This window comes from Myotis lucifugus, unplaced genomic scaffold (genome assembly GCF_000147115.1).
Source record: "Myotis lucifugus unplaced genomic scaffold, Myoluc2.0 scaffold_12, whole genome shotgun sequence".
NCBI classification, from domain to species: Eukaryota; Metazoa; Chordata; class Mammalia; order Chiroptera; family Vespertilionidae; genus Myotis; species Myotis lucifugus.
In genome coordinates, this window is record NW_005871060.1 from 12489480 (window position 1) to 12511804 (window position 22325).

The following is a 22325-nucleotide window of genomic DNA, read 5'->3' on the forward strand; positions in this document are numbered from 1 at the left end:
TTGTCCTTTTTGTTTTCTGCCAAGAAAAATAACGGAACAAATCTCACATACAACAGCTACGTTTGTAGATTAAAATCAACTACATCATTGTTAGCTGGGGAAATGCAACTGTACTCAATAGAGATCCTCTGAGCCTTTTTAAAAAAAATTTATTGGGGTGACATTAGTCTACATGAACATATAGGTTACATGTGTGGATTACTAATTTAAAAAATCTGTATATAGGACCATGTGCCCACCACCCAAAGTCAAATCTCCTGTCACTGAGTCTTGATTGTAATGGAAAGCCTAGCCCTTCACAGATAAATCCAAAGACTTCACTAGCCCATAATATGACACAATCTCTGGAGATCCTGGAATATTTGTTGTATTCATACAACTCTGGAAAATAAGCTGGATCATGTTATTAAAACTGTGTTCTTACATATACCTTTTACATAGTTTGATAGGATTTCTCTGCCTGAGCGTGCAAAACTCAATTTGGCCTTCAAGGTGCTAAGCAACCTTTTGAGTGCACACCCATGCAGTTGACCTCAGAGACTTTCAAAGCTTCTTTGTGCTAGCAGTGTTAATCTCCTGCCAGTAATCCTTTATATGTTAACTTGTAAGGGCAAAGAACAATGTTAGTCTTCCACATAATTTTATTCTCAGGTTCTAACTCAGTGTTTGGCACGAATAGACCTTTAATAATTTGAAAATCAACCAATTAATTAATTATCAATTTAAAAACTTCAGGCATAAAGGGGAAAAACAAGCTTTAATTATATCTGAACATATGAATTCAATATGAAAGAAGAATTAAGTGAGTACTGTGCAATATTTGGCAGTGTTAATCTGTTCTGCAGGAGTTAGGACTGAAATCCCCCCTTACAGGGACTCAAGCATGCAACTGACTTTCAGCCATTGCTTGTTAATGTCACAAGACAATGAACTAAGGAATTCAATCAGAGCCCAATAGGTAACTGAGCTTAAATACGAGAATAAAATAAAATTATGTATTCTTTACTTTTAAAATTGAAAATCGTTTTACATGAAGAAAAATTCAAAGGATGATTTTTGTTAATTTTTGTTGTTGTTTCCTTTCATTTTATTTGCCTAGAATTTCTTTAGAGAACTCATGATTGTAGGCTGTAGACAGGATTTCAAGTCAGTCCAACTCCCCAAACTGTGACTATCCCCATTCTCTGATAGTGTTATGTTACCTTTTTCCCAAAGCAAATCAAGATGAAGTGGACAAACAGGGATGAAAAAAAATGTTTCTGGTGAATAATTGCAATACTATTGAGAACCTCTTACACTTGGTTATTTATTAACTAGAGGCCCAGTGCACAAAACTTGTGCACTTGGGTGGGGGGGTCCCTCAGCCAAGCCTGCGCCCTCTGGCTGTCTGGGAGCCCTCAGGGGATGTTCAACTGATGACTTAGTGCTGCCATTGAGGCAGGAGAGGCTCCTGCCACTGCCGCTGTGCTCGCCAGCTGTGAGTCTGGCTTCTGGCTGAGCAGCGCTCCCCCTGTTGGAGGGCACTGACCACAGGGGGCAGCTCCTGCATTTAGCATCTGACCCCTAGTGCTCAGTGCGCATCCTAGTGACCAGTAGTTCCAGCGTCAGGCCGAAACCGGCTCTCCGACATCCCCCGAGGGGTCCCAGATTGTGAGAGGGCAGAGGCCATGCCAAGGGACCCCAGTGGTGTACAATCGGGGCTAGGGAGAGACATGGGAGGTTGGCCAGCTGGGGAAGGACCGTGGGAGGGCTCCAGGGTGTGTCCAGCCCATCTTTCTCAGTCCTGATTGGCCAGACCCCAGCAACAAGCTAACCTACCGGTCGGAGTGTCTGACCCCTGGTGGTCAGTGCACATCATAGCGAGTGGTTGAGTGGCCTTAGCATATCATTAGCATATTATGCTTTGATTGGTTGAACAGCTGACTGGCTGACCAGACACTTAGCATATTAGGCTTTTAGTATATAGGATTGCTCTTTGAAGAGATCATTTGCTTTCCTATAAAGTTGATGCAAAAGCTTAATCTGTTTTACCTTAAGTATCTTCAAGAGAGAATTTAAACTATAAACATTCCAGATCCTAATATTGTTCTCAGGGAGTAACTTTCCCTAACTTCCTGACTAGTTTAGATTTCAACTACAACATTAATTTTAACTTTTATTTTCACAAAGGACCAATAATGAGTGTTTATCATCACCTGATTTTATCTATTGCTGTAGCTTAAGGCAGCTGAAATTTGAAATTTTGTCATGGCCCTAGCAGGTGGACCAAAGGTTCAATTCCAGGTTCAATTCGGGTCAAGGGCAAGTACCGGCCTAGGCCCTGGTCAGGGTGTGTGCTGGAGGCAACCAATCTATGTATCAATCTTTCTCTCTGTCTTTCCCTCTCTCTTCCACTCTCTCTAAAAAAATAAAAAAATCAATAGAAAAATATCCTCAGGTGAGGATTAACAAAAGAAAAAAACACACAAATTTTGTCATTTAACTCTATCTTATTGAAAGTGCTTTTTCCATTCCAATATATTTTAAATGTTTTTTTGTTTTGTTTTGGTGGTTTTTTTTTGGATAAGGGTTAGTACAAATATATTCTAGTCTGTTAATATGTCAGTTTGGACCACTTTATCCATTGAGATCTTTATCTAATTCTTTCTTTATTGCCTTCCTTCTTTCTCTTTTCTTCTTTTTTTTTCTCAACAGAAAAAACTCATTCAGTCACTCACTCACTCACTCCACCATCACAATGTTAAATAATACCCCAAGCTCTCTACCTATGTACTATTCAACTATAAACAAATAATCAGTTTTTCTGTGTCCTTTCCTTTCATTGTTTCATAACCTCCTCTAGATTCTGCTTATATTTCTTTTACCTTTTACGTTCAAATCTAGAAGCTATGCACTTCATCAATCAAATCATACACTGAACTACACAGGGCTTTGAAAGTCCCCATGAGATAGGAAGAATTGGTGCAATATATACAACTGAACACAATTGTCTGCAACTTTTTTCTGACCCTATCATTGATTTGTTTTATAACAGAGGTTGAAGTAGAAATTATGTATTTATGATTTTCCCTGTGTTTTACTGAGATAGAATTGACATTTAATATTGTGTTAGTCTTAGAGAAATACAACATGATTTCATGCATGTATATTGTATATTGTAAAATGATTACCACAATGAGTTTATCCAACATCCCTCACCTCACATTGTTACACTTTTTATTTTCTGATGACATCTTCTAAGATCTACTCTCTCAGCAACTTCTAAATATACACTGCAGTGTTGTTAGCTCTAGTCATCATGTTATACAGCCCGGTATCTTAGTTATCTTATAACTAGAAGTGTGTACCTTTTGATCACCTTCATCCATTTTGCCCACCCTTCTCCCTCTCTTTGGCAACCACCTATCTATACTTTCTGTGAGTCTGATGTTTTGGGATTCCACATAAAAGTGACATCATAGGGTTTTTGTCTGTCTGACTTATTTCACTTAGCATAATACCTCAAGGTACATCCATGTTGTCACAAATGGCAAGAATAATATTCCATCGTACATCTACCCACATTTTCTTTATTTAACTATTGATGAACACCAGGGTTTGTTTTGTGCTTACCTATTGTAAATAGTGCTGCAGTGTACAGGGGGAGGCATGTATCTTTTTTAGATGGTGATTTCATTTCCTTCAGATTCACACCCAGAGGGAGAGCATGAAGATGACAGTTGCCAGCCTTCCCAGACTCTGGAGAAGATCGCAGCCAACCCTTACATGGGAGTTCAATTAGAAACCTGATCCACAGCTGCAGCTTTTTTAAAAATATATTTTTATGGCTTTCAGAGAGAAAGGGAAAGGGAGAGAGAGAGAGAGAGAGAGAGAGAGAGAGAGAGAGAGAGAGTCAGAAACAGCAATGATGAAAGAGAATCATTGATCAGCTGCCTCCTGCAGGCCCCACACTACGGATAGAGCCCACAACCCAGGTATGTGCCCAGGTCAGGAATTGAACAGTGATCTCCAGGTCCACAGGTCGAAGCTCAACCACCAAGCCACTGCAGACCTGCCAGGCCAGGCTGAAACATTTAACATGTACAAATAGACCTCTATGAAGAAGAGATTGGGCAGTTCAATCCTTTATATCTGAGCTGAGCCCTAAGGGGAAATAGCTGGTTAATCAGTTAACTTCCACAGTATTTTGAATTTGATTCAAAAAGGTCCGCCTCTGCCTCTTGTGTCTATAGATGCTTATGGCGTACAAATGGTTAAGAACTATTTCTGTGTTTTCTAAAGTCCCCTGGGGCCTGTGAATGCAAAGCCCATTTGCAGCTAGAGCCCATTGATTAAGGAGTGCATCCCCTTGCGTTCCCCAGGCTGGGAGCCACCAGCAATCTGGAGGAGGGCAGAGGGAAAGCAAGAAGAGGGGACCTGTGGCCTCCCTGTCCCTGGAGCAGACTGCAGTCAGCCACTAGATGTGTATTAAGTTAGAAGCCTGACCCTCAGGCTACAGCTTTTAAAACATGCAAATAGGCCTCCTTCAGGGAAAGACTGGGCAGTTCAGCCCACCTCCTGTGTGCTGAGCACTCAAGGGTAGGCTGGACTCTCTGAATCCTGAGAGCCGAGTAAGAACTCTTCTTGTTGTTATTTGTTACTAGAGGGCTGATGCAGGAGTCAAGGGGCTCGGCCCTCGCAGCCCTGGCTTCATCTGGAAGGTCATCCAGAATGTGGTTCAGCTGTCCAGTCTAATTAGCATATTACGCTTTTATTATTATAGATAGTATTATGGGTCTCATGAAAGCAAGCCTTGTAGGCTTTGAGAGCTTGGTGTTTTGGGGGCCATTCTTCAGGAAGAAAACTTAAAAGTTGGGCAGTGGATATTGGGTCTAAGCCCTTCACTCCTCAGGGAGAGGTTAGGAGTTGCGAGTTCCTTTTTGATTTCATGTTCCAGCACCAGGGATAGGATTTATGGTGAGATTGTGGCTCAGCCTCTCCTACCCCGTTCCATGTGGTTTCGTGTTGTCTTTTTTTTCCTATTTACCTACGTGTAGGAGCCACTCAGCTAATTGCTGGATTTCTTCCACTGGGCGTTCTTCTCTATGTAGCTATAAATGTGGTGTGTCCTCCAGAGGAGGTGAGTCCAGGAGCCTTCTTCACTGCCATTTTGAACAGGAACCCTTTCTGTTCCATCCTTGTCAATAGATAATAGGACAGGATCCTGCTCATAGAAATAGAAGATTGCCTTGCTTAGACCATCTGAAATACCTGCTAAACTCTTGTTAGCGTTAGTATGCAAATAACATTATATTTTAGATGTTTTTATTAATAGGAAAGGAGTACTGGGAAGAACCTTGCTTCACAAGTAGTGAGATGGAGTAGCAGAATTAATGTGTTGTTGAAGTGTTTTATAAAACGAAATTTTGATGTGATGTGTTAACATGTATAGGATCATAAGCCATTATCTTTTTTTAAAAAGCTTTTAAAATATTGTTTCAGAGATTTAAAAAAAAAGAAGAGGTGATTTAAAGAATGTGACTAGATAGGATGCAAGGAATCAGTTTCATATACATTTCTTGAAAATAGCCATTAGTGTCATTTATATATTGTTCTTTTAAAAGTTCATGTGCCGATTATATTTTGAGTTTTTTGATTATGTGCAGGTGAGATTCTAAGAACAGGTATCATTTACTAAGGATTAGTGTCATCTAGGGCAGGTGATGGCTTAGGAATAATCCTTTGAAAGGGTTTGGACTCAATTATTTTTACTTAAATGATTTAGTTTGGACATATTTGGCAAGGTGGAGTTTTATTTTAGAAGCAAGGTGAGATTTTTCATCTTTAGTTCTAGTCTTGAAATAGTCTGCCAGATTGATGGAGCCTCATTTAGGGCTCATCAGGAACTGTGAACACTGCAGTACGGTTTGATTATCATGTTAAATATCAAGCAACACAGACAAGAATACCATTAAGCCAGGTGTGGTTTATGCATGCATTAAATAAAATATACTTTATTCAAAATTTAAGATAATCTGTTTTGCACCAAAAGCATGTTAAGTAGGTCTTAGAAAGCAAAAACACACACACAAAAAAAGAAAGCAAAAACATAAAGAATATGTAATTGTAAATGATTTTAGTACATTATTTTTACTAAAGAGGCATCAGTTACAATCTTAAAGATATGTCAATATTGGATACTAAGTGGCTTTCCCATTTTTCTTATGTCAAATGCCTAAGCTGTATTGGGAGTTTCAAGTTAGAAAAATGCTTTGTTAAATAGAAATAAGACACTGTATTTGCGGGGAGGCTTCTGAGGTCCTTCACCATGCTGATACACCTGGGTCCAAGAAGGATCACCAAGAAGGAAATCTCCATTTGACCAGAGAACCTTCAAATTTGAAATAGCTCACTCCACGATTATTTTTGGAGAAAAGTTCTTAAGAATCACTAATCCTTGGATTACTGCTTCCATTTTACAATTATCTCATACCTTTACTCCTTTGTTATATTTAAAATAAATAATTGTATATATGATCATTCTAAAGAGTAATATAAACCTATGGTACTGTTCTGATGGTCTATCTAGGCCCTGTTATCATCACCATTGCTGGTTCCTTGTGCCAGTTCCCAGGCGTGATATCTAAAATCTCCTGCGTGGTGGTCAAAAGAGAAAGCCTGGCAGCATGCTGTCTGGGTGGCTCCGAAACTTTAGATAGACCCACAGGGCAGGTTTTCTCCTCCCAACTCAAGTTACCTGATTTCTGGGTTTTCTCTTCCCACTTATGTACCTGGTAAATAGAACAAGCAAGATTTGCATACGTCTGTGTATTTTGTTGCTTTTACTTATTCATAGATTGTGTATTTTGTTTTGTTCTTATTTTTTGATTCATAAAAGACCCTAGAACCAGCAAGTCAGAGAAGTTCTCTTGAGAGTTTAGGTTCTAACACGTGTATGGAAGTCATGTTCTTCTTTTTTTATCATTTCACTTCCAAGCTCTTCAAATCATCTTCTTCCTAGTTGGTATCTACTAGATTTAGATGGAGTCTGCCTTTAATTGCATGATGTTTTTCCTTTTACAGGGCCATAATCAGGTAGGGTTTCTGTGGATAGAGCCACTAAGAGTGGGCTGTAGTCAGGGCAGTTTTAAGTAGGTCTTTAACTGTACACTTCATTTCCCCTGCATCGTTTGGCTACTCTTACTACTGAATAAAAGAAAATATGGACTAAAGCTTTCCAAAGGTTTATATCTCTGTTAAATGCACATTAAATGCAACCATTCCTGCTCCCCACTAAAATCTGATTCTGTACTCAACATCTAGCTGACCTGCACATTTTCAAGTTTCTTTTCTTTTTTTAATTTTAGAGAGGAAGGGAGAGGGAGAGAAAGAAACATCAATGATGAGAGAGAATCATTGATTGGCTGCCTCCTACATGCCCCACACTGGGGATCCAACCCGCAACCCCAGCATGTGCCCTGACCGTGAATCAAACCATGACCTTCTGGTTCATAGGTTGATGCTCAACCACTGAACCACACCAGCTAAGCAATAACTAATGCCCAATGTGGGGCACGATCAACTTTCTAACTTATTGTCTTTATTCCTTCTGTCCTCCTGTACACCATGTTTTCCTATTGACTGATACACACACTATTTCTATCCATCTATTTCCCTGTGCTTATCACAAAGAATAGTGCATAGTAGACACTTTTATACAGGCTTATTGAATGAATAAACCAATCAATGTCTAAATGAATGAATTTGATAGCATCTATGGAACCTAGAGTTTCAAGGAATGTGATGCAGCCTTTAGAGTGTATGATGAACCATCCAGGATAACTTACTTTTAAAGAAGGAGTTATATGAGTAGAACTATGTTATTTCCTTTTCAATTATGAATAACATCAGACTTTCTTCAAGAATAATTATTTTAATTGTTCTGGTAATACCTTTGAGTGCATTTTTCTCCGTATTTCATTAACAATAATCACCTTTATTTTCGTAGTTTTATAAGTTGCCCCTACTGATTTCATAGACTTGATAAGATAACCATCTGTATGTTATATAATGTATCACTGTATTGTATACCTGTATTGTAGAGATTGTTCATAAGATATAAGTAGATTCTGGAATTGGATTCCTATAGCAAACTCACATTAATTTGTTGGTTGTTTGACCATGTAAAATTGCTGAGAAAAATTTTAAATTTCAAGCATAGTATAACAAACCCATTTTAAGATGAGCTTATATTCTTTGTGAACCCCAATTTCTGATAGTCAACTTTTAAAAATCTGAAGGGTAATTTGAAAATAAAACAAAGTAAAAACCATATTATACTTAAAAAAATAACATTGTAGAAAGAAATTGTGCCGTTATTATCTTTATGTTATCTACAAAATTTATGTGTGTTCATTAATGTGAAAAAGGAATCTTTCAAATTGTACTTCTATTTTGTTTTGCTTCACATTTATCTGAAGGGCAGAGGGAAGAGTTAACACATTGTAGGATCCTATAGAGATGCTATGTGTATTTAGAGCCTTTGCATTTTATGATTCCATTGTATGCTCTATCTAGGTTATAGCATCTCTGCATTTTATAAAACACTCTTAAAATGCAACAGAGAGAAACAACAAATACAGGAGCTCTAGAATATAATTTATCTTGCCACCTACACTGTGCTCTTAATGTATTGCTGAAGAACTGAGTTGGGATAAGAACACTCTCCACAAAGCACTTTTTCTCATATTAAAAGAAAACCAAAACACTAATTCAAAAAACCATACCCAACCATATGTGCATTGTAGCATTGTTTGCAGTACCCTAGATATACAAGCAAACCGAGTGTCTATCAATACACAAAGGGACAAAGAAGGAGTGGTACATATATATAATGGAATATTATTACTTGGCCATAAAAAGAATGCAATCTTGCCATCTACAACAACATGGATGGACCTTGAGGGTATTATGCTAGTAAAATATGGCAGAAAGAAAAAGACAAATATCATCTGATTTCACTTATACATGGAACCTAAGAAAGAAAAATAAAAGAGAACAACAAAACAGAAACAAATTCATAGATACAGAGAACATTTTAATGGTTGCCAGATGGGAGGTGGTTGAGAGGATGAGTGAAAAGGGGGAAGGAATTAAGAAATACAAATTCATAGTTACAGATAGTCATTGGGCTGTAAAGTATAGCATAGGTTATGTCTAATCACTGTGCTGTACACCTGAAACTAATATAATGCTCTATGTCAACTGTAATTAAAAAATGGAAATATATATTTAAAAGAAAGAATTTGTATAATGTATATTTGTGGATTTATGACATTTTTATTATCTAAGCTTAAACATAACTACACTTCTAGTCACAAAACTGATTTACTTAACATTTATTGCCATATAAGATACTTATACAATTTAAGTCACGGATTTATATTGAATAAAAGTAAGAAGTAGGAAAGTCCATGAAAACAATAGTTTTAAATATATAAAACATATTGCTTACTTATACCTTGACATTGAGTTTGAGATGAAAATGTTTTTTATAAAAAAATATAGCTCTAGAAAAGTATTGGGAAGGCGTTTTAATGTTAGCTATAAAAACTTTCTGGTACTCAAAAATGTATAATATTTTGACTTTAAAACCTTTGTTTTTAAATTTGTGATTCAAAAACTCATATTGAATGTACTTATTAGGGATGCAACATCTTAGGATGGACTGAGGAGTTGGAAAAATTTGGGGGGGAGGTGATGTATTGAACTGAGGATTTACAAAGAACTTAATTCTTCGTCACAAATTATTTGACTAGTTTTGAAGCTCATGCTCTTTTGGGTCTGGCTAGCCAACTAAGACTGGGGTTTAAATAAACATATATCTGCTGGCAATCATTATGCTAAACATTGATTTGCTTAGAAATGTAATTAAGAATGAGTGTACAATACTGCCAGTGAGATATGGTGATATTCCCAGAGAGGAAACCAACCAAAACTCTCCTTTGGTAAATAAGTTTTTAATTTTACACACCATTTAATTATTTGTATTAGTCCAGGTGCATAAAAGTTATGCAGAAAAGGAGAATGCATATATTTAGCATATTAGAACTAACTTTAAAATATAATATTCTTATGATAGTGTTTTGATCAACTATTTTCATTTGAATTTTTATGATTCAAATATTTTATAACATTTTTCTCTTGTACCTTTTATCTAGCTCTTACCAGCCATATCGTAGGCCATATGTTGTTTATAATGCAAATATATCAAAATTTCTTACCTAGCATGTCATTAGGAAAGAAAATAATGAAAATTCGTATTCCTTGGTATATATTATCTGCATAAAAGCTGAGATATATACATTTTAAGGGTCAATGTTATTGTTTTGAAAATGCTCAAAATTTAATAAAATTGACCCTTAAAATGTAATCTAAATTTTTATTCAGATCATATATACAATGAAGTATGTTCGTTGCCACTTTAGAACCAAAGTCAGATTGCTTTACTGCACTTTAATTCAATGCAAGCAACCAGTATGAGCATACAGAGTATTCATCATTCCCTTTAAGAAAATATATTATTTATCTCATTGAAGTAAACTTCTAGATATAGAAAAGTTTTCAACAAAAGTCACTTTGACCATTTAAGTGGTAAAATTTATCTCTTCTGTTGATGTGCATCTCAGGAAATACAGTCACCTTGTTAAAGAAGTTAAAGAAGCAGAAGTAATTAATAGTATCACACATTCATTTTCAAATCTAAAAATCAGTACCTATTATGTGCCAGGCACTGTATGAAACACTAAAGATATATAATGAGTAAGACATTAAACATTATTTCCAGACTCTGACAGCAAACTAAATAAAGTACAGAGAGGAGTTCTGGGTGAACCACAAGGCTGTTTAATATTCTCTGGATGAAAAATGTGAAGTGTGTGTGTTTTGGAAAGGAAAGGGATAAGTTGCCATTCTGGTTGACACCCAGGACTGAACAAACAAACAAAAGATTAGTGAATGTAGTGCTAGGTGACAGCAGCCTATTTTCTATTTCATTAAGTGAGGTAAATAGAAAGGAAGGATGTACAGTTGTCCTAAAGTAAATGCAGTGTAAGCTGCAATGTTTTACAGCCCGAATCTGGGACGAGCATGCCTAGCTAAAAGAGATTTTTACATCAGAGGAATAAAAGTCACAATTATCAAGCGTGCAGAGTACAGAGCCCACTTCATGATTCATACTTGCAGATATAATGATTTCCAGTTTCAGATATATGTAATGCAAAAATGGCCCTTAAACTCAGGGCAGTTCTGTCCTGTGTTTTTTTTTTAAATAGTGCATTAAAATATCTGAGCATTCCCATCATTTTGCCCTTCCAAATTATACCTCTTAACATTGTATTTTGCAATACAAACACACATTTTTTATTATATTAGAATAAGCAAACATGATCATAAGAGTTTTGTTGTTCGTTACAAACTATTGTGTTAAAAGACATGAGGAATTTGTTCAAAAGTTAATTGATGTTGTTTTGAGATATTCTTCTGTTTAAAAGTTGTCCTTAAAGACATGTATTTCTTATTGTATTAGAGATTCATAATGCAAGCTCTCTGATTATGTAGTGGTAATAAGGAATGTATTTTCTCTAAAATACATTGTGGCAGCTCATTCTTCATTCACAGTGCTAGGGTGAGAGATGCTAGGGAGCAAATATTAGCTATCACATCCATTAATACACTTAAATTGGCAGCTCATGACCCTGAAACTGGAGAAATTAATAAGAAAGAAATGAAAATAATTTTAAAAATGATTAATAAAGTAGCCAGTTTTTGAACAGTTGCAGTTTTTAAGATCTAACATCACTTAAACATGAAATTCACAGGATAGAGCTTGCCAAATGATGTCTTTTTTAAGTATTAATGTATTAGATTAATTAATTAAATAATTAAATTTATATTAAACTCAATAAATGCTAATATAAGTAATTATTTTTTTCCAAACAAAATGTTAAGAGTGGTATTGTTTCACATTTTAGTAAATTTCTTTTAACATCTTATTTTAACTAAAGTATAGTTGACATAAAATATCATGTGCATTACAGGTGTACAGCATAGTGATTTGACATTTATATACCTTATGAAGTGACCACCTTGATAAGTCTAGTAACCATCTTGCAACATATAATATTATTACGATATTGATTATATTGCATATCCTGTATTTTATACCCCTGTGACTTATTTATTTGATTTATTCTACTGAACTTTTCATCTCTCAATGATCTGTTCTTTTACAGTAAAAACTATGAATTATTACAGATTTGTAAAGTTTTTGATTTGACAAATTAAAAGTAATTTCATTTGTTAAAGAGAACAACAATTTTACTAGCTGATATAAACTATTTAGCAGAAAGCAAAACAGTACCTATAGCATTTTATTTACAGCATACAAATATATGAATTTCAAATGAAGAAAAGATGAGAGAAATTCATTCATTTTATTGCCTGAAAAAGCATAATAATTAAAAGTATCAATATACTTTGAAAGTAATGAAGGGGACATAACTATGAATGCTTTTTAAATTTGAACTACTTTTATTAACATAAAATTAATGTATAGTGTGAATGGTATGTCACAGTAAAAGTCTAAATGTGGACCCCTTTCTTCGTATTACCCCTACCTTATTCATCTTTATATTCCATAGAGTTTAAAACAGTGACTACCACAGTGAATGCTCAGTGATCAAAAAGAAAACAAATCACAGCTGGAAGGAGAAATAACGCTGACCATCTCCTCCTTGTTGCTCACTTTTTCCGAACTCTTTTTTCTTTGTTTATTGGAGTGTAACCTTTTCATTAAGAAGCACCATGGAAGAGAGGAAGGGCCTGAATTAACAGAAATTCTGAGCCCTTGTGCTATCTTTGGTCCTTTCTAGCCATTGAATATTAGACAAGCCAGTGAACATCCCTGAGCCTAGGTCTTCACCTGCAAATGACGGAATTGGAATAGAACGGTCCCCTAAACTATGCTTCTTTGATGTTGTAACACCGTATACTGGCCCAAGTGGAAATATTTTCCTCTTAATCCTTAAAGTGTGACAAATTTATGTATTATTATTTTGTTGGGTTTAGAGAGATAATTCAGTATTACTGTTTAAAATATTTCCCACTCTGCCACACCTAGCACAGGTGAAAGAAATTAAGACAGAAAGCAGTAGCACTATAAGACTTCATCACATACTCTGCTTAATTATAGAAGTCAGAACATGAGAATGAGATTTATGATGATAAGTTGAAATGCAGATAATATGTTTCAGGATAATGTAGAATTGATGATGTTTTATTTCAGAATCTGAAGTCTCTCTGTTCTGCATAAGACGATGGTAACATAAATCTAAATGGGAAAATGGATCCTCCGGTCTTCCCACCACTAAGGTTAATGCTGATCCAAGCAAGATTCTAAATTTGATGAGTAATTATTTTTAGTATGAACATCAAAAAAAATTAATGACTAGATACTAATATAAGCTTCATAAATTAAAATTAATATCCGCCTGACAATTTATAAAAATTATGGCCTATATACTATGTTTTCATAAAACACATATTCTTTTCTACATGGTGGAGAAATATAGAATGAAGTTCATTCATAGCTATTTGATCAAACACTGTCAATTTACACATCAATATAAATCTAGAGGAAGGTGTCCTTTACTATGTGTCATCTCTTTTTAAAAAATTGTTTTTTCAGTAATTGGATGGTTATTTATTAATTTTCAGTGTCTAGAGATGATATGTTGAAGTTTCTATATGGTGATTTATTGATTGAATTTATATAAAATGAGGACAGAATAAACCAAGTAGGATCGAATTTTACAAGGTAGAGAACTATGAACTATATAAGTATAGTTGCTGAGGAAAAAGGTTGGCAATATTTCAAGTGAGGAATATCAAATTGGTTAGAGAAATCTTAGGTTTCCTTAACAGAAATATAGATTTTAGACAAAAACAGGTAATATTCCTGCTCAACACTTATTGATCAGACTTCATGCCTAGTATTAATTATGGAGAGTATGTTCAATAAAACAATAATTGAACTGAAATTCATTCAGTTAATTAATTAAGTTGTTGGAAGTTCTCAAAACCATATATAGTTTAGTACTTTGCCAGGGCTGACCAGCAGACCCTAAGTTATGGATGAATGGATTAGTCTCACACAATGTTTGCTGTGAAAGAGAAGGCTAAGGGACTGCCTGACTAAAGGAACCAGACAGCCTTGATCACCTGACTTGTTAGGCTTTTATTGTAACAGCAGTTTGAGATAAAGTTTATCTTTAAGATACAATCAGCACGGTAAGTAATCTTGGGAGGACACATGTGTTTTTAGTGTCCTTTAAGCAAGGACACCCAAAGATTAAGCATAAGGATTCCAGTAAACACCTGGAGGTCTGCACATGCACAGACTTATTTGGAAAGGTCAAGGAATAATTAGGGCACAGCCTTTGGCACTCCCCTAAGTCAAAATTCTGATAAGCAGGGTGGGCAGCCTTTCGCACGCTTCACTTTTCTCAGAATGTCCTCCATACAAACTTTCCAACCAAGTCTCATGCTTCCCCACAGTATTCAACATTACTCAACCATTTATTTCCCTTTTGGTAAGCATGATTCTCTTTTCCTCCTGGAAATTGAGATGACTTTCACTCTCATCCTTGATTTTAGGGTGAGGTTGACTCTAAAGTCTGCTCTGGGAACATGGTGGAGAAAAACTTGAAAAAAATTAAGCTCAGCATAGGTGTACTCTGCTATCATAATTATTGTTTATGGCCAGTGTCTATTCTGATTGATTGATGGCAATGTCTATTCTAACAGACAGAATTATCCCATATATAATAAAATTTATATAACTGTCCACAGTGCCACATTGATTAATTTCATGATTAATGAGAATTAGGCTGAAGACATTTTCTCTTTTCCACTTCACTCAGAGATGTGAAGACACAAGACTAGAAAATATATTAATATTAAAATGGGAAAATATGTGAATCCAATATGTGGTAGGTGAGGCATATTTGGAAATGAAAACACACACACACACACACACACACACACACACCACAAGTTCCTAATGACACTATTTGAGCCCTTGGATCATACCAAGTCTGAAGATAGTGGGTCTACTTCAGTTCTTGGTTAAAAAAATAGTTAAGTTTTGTCTAAGCCAAACCAAAAGAATGGAAACTCATTCATCATGTAGGAAACAAACAATCTCACAAAACAAAACCAGAGGATGTTACCTTGTAAGACAGAATGGGAAACAAGTTATTTATATATGATTGATCTGTTGTCAGACTTCTCTTCGTTATTGAAAGTATCAAAGGGTACACAAGGATAGAAGTTCTAGGTAGACAGATTTGGGATCAGTTAAAGGGAGACCATCTTTGCAATTGAAGTTATGTAATAATAAATAATTTTCTGTGGCAAAAAGTACTAAAAGTAAGTCTGATTATAAAGAATATTGTATTGGGTTGAAGGATTCCAATAACTATTGCTAAAATCTTAAGATTTATTGATTAATTATTGAGCTAGACATTGTATCAGGTACTTTATATTCTTTGTCTGCAAAGTCAGGACTATAATTAAATGACGAAACTGGGGATCAATGAAGTTGAGTAGCTTTCCCAAGGAAGTAACCTTAGGAAGAAGTCTAGGAAATAGCAATGATGAGAATAAAACCCAGTGTGTTCTGACTGGCTTTACAACTTTGTTATCTCTCTAACATTCTAACAATGCCTAGATTTTTATTGATTTAAAGCAATTATGAAACCTTGTATTTTACCAATATTTTAGCAATGATTTACATAAAAAGAAAAATGAACTAATTTAGTCCAAAAATGAATTATTTGATTTATGGACATTAAGGTTTTATGGAAATTCTAAAAATACACTGAAAGAACTTTCACATGTAAAGTCTATGATGACCAGTCCTAGCTGGATTGGCTCAGTGGATAGGGCATCGGCAAGCATACTGAAGGGTCCCTGGTTTGATTCAAGTCAAGAGCACATGCCCAGGTTGCAGGCTTGATCCCCAGTAGGGGGTGTGCAGGAGGCAGCCAATCAATGATTCTTTCTCATCATTGATTTTTCTATCTCTTTCTTCCTCTCTAAAATCAATAAAAATATATTTTAAAAAATAAAGTCCATGATGACCAAAAGATGCCATATCTGCATGAGCAAAATTGTACTGAGAGGCTTATATGAAGCTCCATAAATGCTAAAAGAAAAAGGTCAAACCACATTTATTCATAAAAATAAAAATAAATATGCTATAATTTCTAAAAAAAATAACAGGATTTCCAGGAAATATGAATTCAAGGACTAAATAGCCACACATTCTTCTAAGAGTTGTAGTCAACACTAACTATTTGGGACTGGAGGTAATATGGATACATGGAAGAGAAAGTCCTTGCTGCAAATGAGGTCCTGAGAGAAACTTTACAAAGAAATTGTAGTTGATAATTCTATTTCTAAATCATTGCCTCTCAGCGCATCTCTGAAAAAGAAGAAAATATCACCTCTGGCTCATTTAAAATTTTTATATTAGTGCAGGTATTCTGGTAACATGGTTATATAAGGGTCATTAAAAGACCTCTATTGTTTAAAATCATTATATTTTATAATATGAGAAATATTACGTATTTTCTATCGGAGGACTGATATAATTAAGAAAGTACTTACTGGATCTAACTGCTAACTTATATTCATTTTTGTCATAATAATTTCTCAGTTCTTTAAAAACTGTCTAAAAGTAAATTCATTATGTGGTTTTTTAGATTGAATTTTGTGATCAAACAGACCCTGTTTTTAATGATCACCCTGCTATCTGATGGGTGAATTTCTTAATCTTTGCAAGTCTCTGTTTTCCCATCTGTTAATGGGGCTTATGATAATGTTTACCTACTTCAGAGATTATTATTGGATTAAAAAATATAGTTTGAAACTTCTCTGTTTATCCAGAAGGTGTTGAATAGACAATAGAAGGTTCCCTGCTCTTTCTCTCCAAACTCTCCCCCTGCTTCTCAGACTTAATCAAAGTTAATCTTAAGATTAATGAAAAACATCTATCTCCTTAACACAAATCAGATTTTAGACCTATGTTTTGATGTATAAGCTATTGTCAATCTTCTGAAGTGTATATTTCTGGGAAAGGGAAGAGATTGTGTAATAAAAATATTAAGAATGAATGGGAGTCCATTTTTAAATCAAACTCTACTTCCTCTTTTTATCATCCCATTTTATTTCAGAATCTATCCATGCTTCTTTCAGCATGAGTCATATTACCTGGTGCCATGGCTTCTCTTAGTTGTATTGCAGAATAGTTTTCATGCATGAAGTCTGTCACTGCCAAATTTGAACTTGGAGAATTAGTTCTTCCCTAATTTGAGGAAAGTTACTTAGTGTTTAACTACCCTAGAAACACATTACCTCCTAGGTATAGAGAGCCTGGGAGCTGTTGCTGGAACACAATGAAAAAAGGAAATGAAATCAAACCTCATTAGCTCAGACCCTAGATGTTTTGTAAGCAGATAGCAGTTTCCTTGAAATGGGAAACTGGGGAAAAGGCCACAAATAAATTAAGTAATTATCCTCCTAAGATCACATAGTGATAGAGAGCAGCAGTCATAATCACAACCTAAGAAGATTTAGGATGCCAGAATTTTGGCTAAGCAAGCATATATACTTTTCTAGTTTAGGAAGAGCTTTACAAGTACAGAGCTACATTTTCTCTTGGTTTTTGTATCCTTTGCACCTAAAAACTGAATAGATCAGAAGAATAAAATGTGTAGATCATACATATCAAGCCCCAAAATAATTGAGCTCACTTATTTATTTTTCATATATGTTATGTTATGTTATGTTATGTTATGTTATGTTATGTTATGTTATGAAGTTCTTTACTTTTGTTAATACATGCCCCCACCCCCATTCACAACACATACCAGGCAAAGGGTCCTATATATGGGGTGGGTTCACTCTGCCTCTTCTTTCCATACAGTTAGTGTAAAAACACAGCCTGTGGGAAGTACCAGGAGGCCTATTTTTCATATATTTCAGTTATTACCCATTGATTAAATATGTTGAGTATACACAGGATAAGTCAGTGCCCTGGCATCATGAAAAAAAATCAGCTCAGCAATAAATAAAAAGATACAGATCCATTCTCTTTCTCCCTTACCCAACAAAATGGGAACATAAACTTTTAATTCCTGAAAATTTTAAATTACCAGCAAAACAAAGGAATAAAGTTGCACTCTTTTTTTTTTTTACCGTGTATGGGATCCAGCTATGTGAAAGACTTGAAACAAAAAACATTGTTTTACCAGTTTTCTAACAGCATTGAAATACAATTTTATTTTAATGATAGAAGATCTCACATGTCACCACCAGACATATACTACTGTATATGCTTATGTCTTCAAAGTCTGTTTTTGATTAGCTTAAAACCCTGAGCTGTTAAATGTAGAATAAAGCTTCTGTGAACTTCCACTGCTCTGAAGCAAGGGAAAACAACTTTTAATTGGATTGGAGAGGGAAAGAGAAAAAGAAGATGGCTTTTAAAAGTTGGGTTGTTCAGATTAGAAACATTCTGGATGCTTCAGCAAAATTGCCAACCTTCTGAGATTCAGCTATAACTATTATTACTAATGTTATGCTTTCAGTGTACAGTAAATTAGATCTTGATCATACTATGGGCCAAATACTATCCTTTGATACTCGTGTGTAACTCTTAACAGGTTTCAGTGGGAGATGTGCATGGTAACTTGCAAGCAGTTTTGACATTTTTCTACTCTAAATCTAATACAATGAAGGCATTGGGAAGAAACATGTGGGAAAATTTTAATAGTAATGATAGCTTTAGTTTATTTAGCACTTTGCCAGTTACAGGGTTTTATACCACGTATCATTTCATTATATCTGTATAATAAGCTATATTTGGTTGTATATATAAAAATGCACTAACTAAAGAGTCTTCAAAAATCTAAAATTAAAGTAAGTGTCAGAGAACAACGACTTTAAATTTTTTTGTTAATCCTCACCCAAGGATAATTTTCCATTGATTTTTAGAGAGGGTGAAAGGGAGAGGGAGAGACAGAGAGAAAGAATGTGAGAGAGACAAATCACTTGGTTGCCTCCCGCACTTGCCCTGACCCAGGACAGGGATTGAGCCTCCAACCCAGGTACAAGCACTTGACTAGAATCGAACTTGGGACCCTCCAGTTCGAAGACCAATGCTCTATCCACTGAGCCAAACCAGCTAGGGCTGACTGTTTAAACTTATGTTTAACACGGCAGCGTGTTGAAAAGAATAAAATTGTGAATTCAATTATGTCAAATGATCAAATGTATTAATTCTAATAACAAGAGTAGTTTATTCTCTATAAAATCTGTAGAAACTATTATAATTATAGAGTAATTAATTTTATTTTACATTTTTCTCACTTTTTTAAACCTCCCATGTCTTGTTTTTTTTTCTTTCTCTTTATTGCTCAGTTGCATAATTTTATTTGTTCTTAATTTTACAGTTTAGTTTAGTTTTTGTTTTAATTTTCTGGTTCATCGTCGAGGAAAGTATTCACCAGGACATAAGCTTCCAACAAGAGATATTCTGAGGCAGCTTCCTGAGTCATTGTCACGGGTGGTTGAATTTCTGAGAATACTTCACCGTGCAAACTAGGCTAAACCCCATGCTTTCTAGCTACCAATTAGGATTCCATGTTTTCCAAGTACCCGTAAGGATGCATTTAGAAGTGGAATTGTCAGATTCATTACATGTTCTTTGTTTCTGTATTTATTTATTTATTTATTTACTTACTTACTTATTTATACAAAGGGACAGACTACTGTGATTCAGACCAAAAATAAAAACACAAGGAAAAAAATTGCAGGTGCTATTGTGCAAAATGTAAGCTATGTATGGAATATTTGGTAAAGAGAATTCATTAATTTTTTATTCAGCAAAATATTTATTGAGGTCATATTATTATGTCTGAAATGGTGCTAGGTGCTGGGAATATATGTGTAAACAATAACAACAAAAAACAAGAATAATAACTACCTTTGTGGAGGAGCATGGAAATCAGTGATAATAGCAAAACATAATGAATAACTGAATTTTATAGTCTGCTAGAAGATGATAAATGCTTGGTACAAAGAGAACTGTGTCAGACAGATCAGGAACATGTGGGAGAGGGGATTACAGTTAGCCTTAATGAGGTAGGTGTATTTGAACGAAGACTTTAAGGAGGTGAGGGGATTAGTCAAGAAGCTACCTGGGGAAGGAATGTTTTAGAGATGGGGTGCCAAAGACCTAAATGTGAAAATATGCCCAATGACTTTCTGGACCAGCTGAAGTTCAAGTGGTTGGAGAAGAGTAAACCAGTACGAAAGTAAGAGGAGGGGAGGTCAGAAAGTGACGGCTGGGAGTAGAGCATGATAATAGGTCATTGTCAACTTTAATTCTGCTGTAGCTGGGAAGCTCTAACAGATTTTGAGCAGAGGAATGACACAAAAGTACTTTTAATCAGGACATTCTCATTGCTTTGTTGAGAATAGACTTCAGGAAACCAAGAGCAGGGGCAATTACTTAACATTTTTAAAGAATGAAAGGAAGATTGAAATAAGAGGATAGATTCAGGAAGATACTTTGGGGGTTCTTAACTTTTTACAAAATTATAAAGTAGTTGAAATTAACCGCAATATTCCGAGATTTTCTTTAATCACTTTTTTTTACCTCCCTTCTGTACTTTCTCTTTGTTAAATTTGATCACAAAAACGGTCCTATAACCACACATTGAGGAAAGGTGTCTATTGGCCCTTTTAATGATTTACCTACATTTTAACATTACCTACATTTAACAAATTTTCAATGATTACACTGCAAACCTTAAAAAGCATGGGGATCTATTTTTGGTTGGAGAAGAAATGTGGGTAGACCTGTGGGCAACATCAGTCGATTCTGAGTCTAGATTTTCCATAAATGCTTCTCTTAACCAGAAAATCAAATATAAAAATTAAAAACTGACACTATTTTTTATTTGAAGCAAATGGGAGACTTTAACTTCTCTACAAATGTTCATTGAATTGTTATAGGGAAGCAATTAAGTGCCAGGCAAGAATCAAGGCCCTAGTAATAACATTTGAATGAGACACTGCACCTCCTTCTTCTCAGAGTACTCAGAGTATGGATCAAGAACATTAGAAGTGTGAACAATTGCAGGGTAGTGGTGAAAGATCTACTGAAGAAAAAAGTGCCTATGTCTATGACAGCTCATCCGATAATCCTGCTTCTAACATTCTTTCATGGAGGACCTGTGCCTAACATACTTGATCCACAATTTCCCTAACATCCTTTCAAATGTCCATGCCTTCAATTACATCCCTATTGTCCCTCCTGCAGACTCTTAAAATGATTATTAATTGGATTTCCTCTCTTAGTCTCTACCTGCTCTGATGTGTTCAAATTAGGTTTACAGTATACCTGTAATCATACCAAACTCATGTCAAATGAATAATTAATAATAAAATAACAACAGAAGATTTCTATTTACTATATTATTGGTTATAACCTGCTTTGTCTGATATTCATTGGCTTTTGTGACCTGATTCTAACCTATTCTTTTAGCTACATCTTTTAAGAAAAAAGAAAATACACACACACACACATACACACACACACACATATTTCCTCTGCTGAAATGAACTAATTCTCCCCTTCATCTACAAATGTCCTACCATCCTTCAAGGCTATAAAATCATCTGCCTTATAAAATCTTCCTTCAAATATATCTTTTCTTCATAAAATCCTGGATGGCAGTGTCTGTGGTTTCATCAATTTCGGTTTCCAGAATTACTCTACGGACTCAAATAAATATATAGTCAATTAAATTGAATATAACATTACTATACTGCCTTAACATTTTTCAAAAATTTTACATACTATTTTTATTAATTTTCTATAGTCACTTTAAGTTTCAGTGCATTACTTTATAATTCAGCGGTTCTCAAACTGTGGGTTGTGACCCCTGAAAATACATCCTGCATATCAGATATTTACATTACGATTCATAACAGTAGCAAAATTACAGTTATGAAGTAGCAACGAAAATAATTTTATGGTTGGGGGTCACCACAACATGAGGAACTGTATTAAAGGGTCGCGGCATTAGGAAGGTTGAGAACCACTGGTAGGTGTTTGCCCAAAGATGGAAAGAATTCTCATACCTTCTTTCATTAAACTTAAATGTTGCCTTGAGATTTGTTTTGTACTCACAGTTATTTGATTTAATAACTTA

The 22325-nt window shown here is 35.1% G+C and overlaps 1 protein-coding gene and 1 pseudogene across 1 annotated transcript in view; one reads left to right on the forward strand and one right to left on the reverse strand.

The window, feature by feature from the left end:
* Window positions 1–22325, forward strand: part of GRID2 (glutamate ionotropic receptor delta type subunit 2) — a 1225688-nt gene that overhangs the window by 375567 nt on the left and 827796 nt on the right. The gene's annotated exons all lie outside the window — the stretch shown is intronic.
* Window positions 17950–18068, reverse strand: LOC111825071 (annotated as a pseudogene).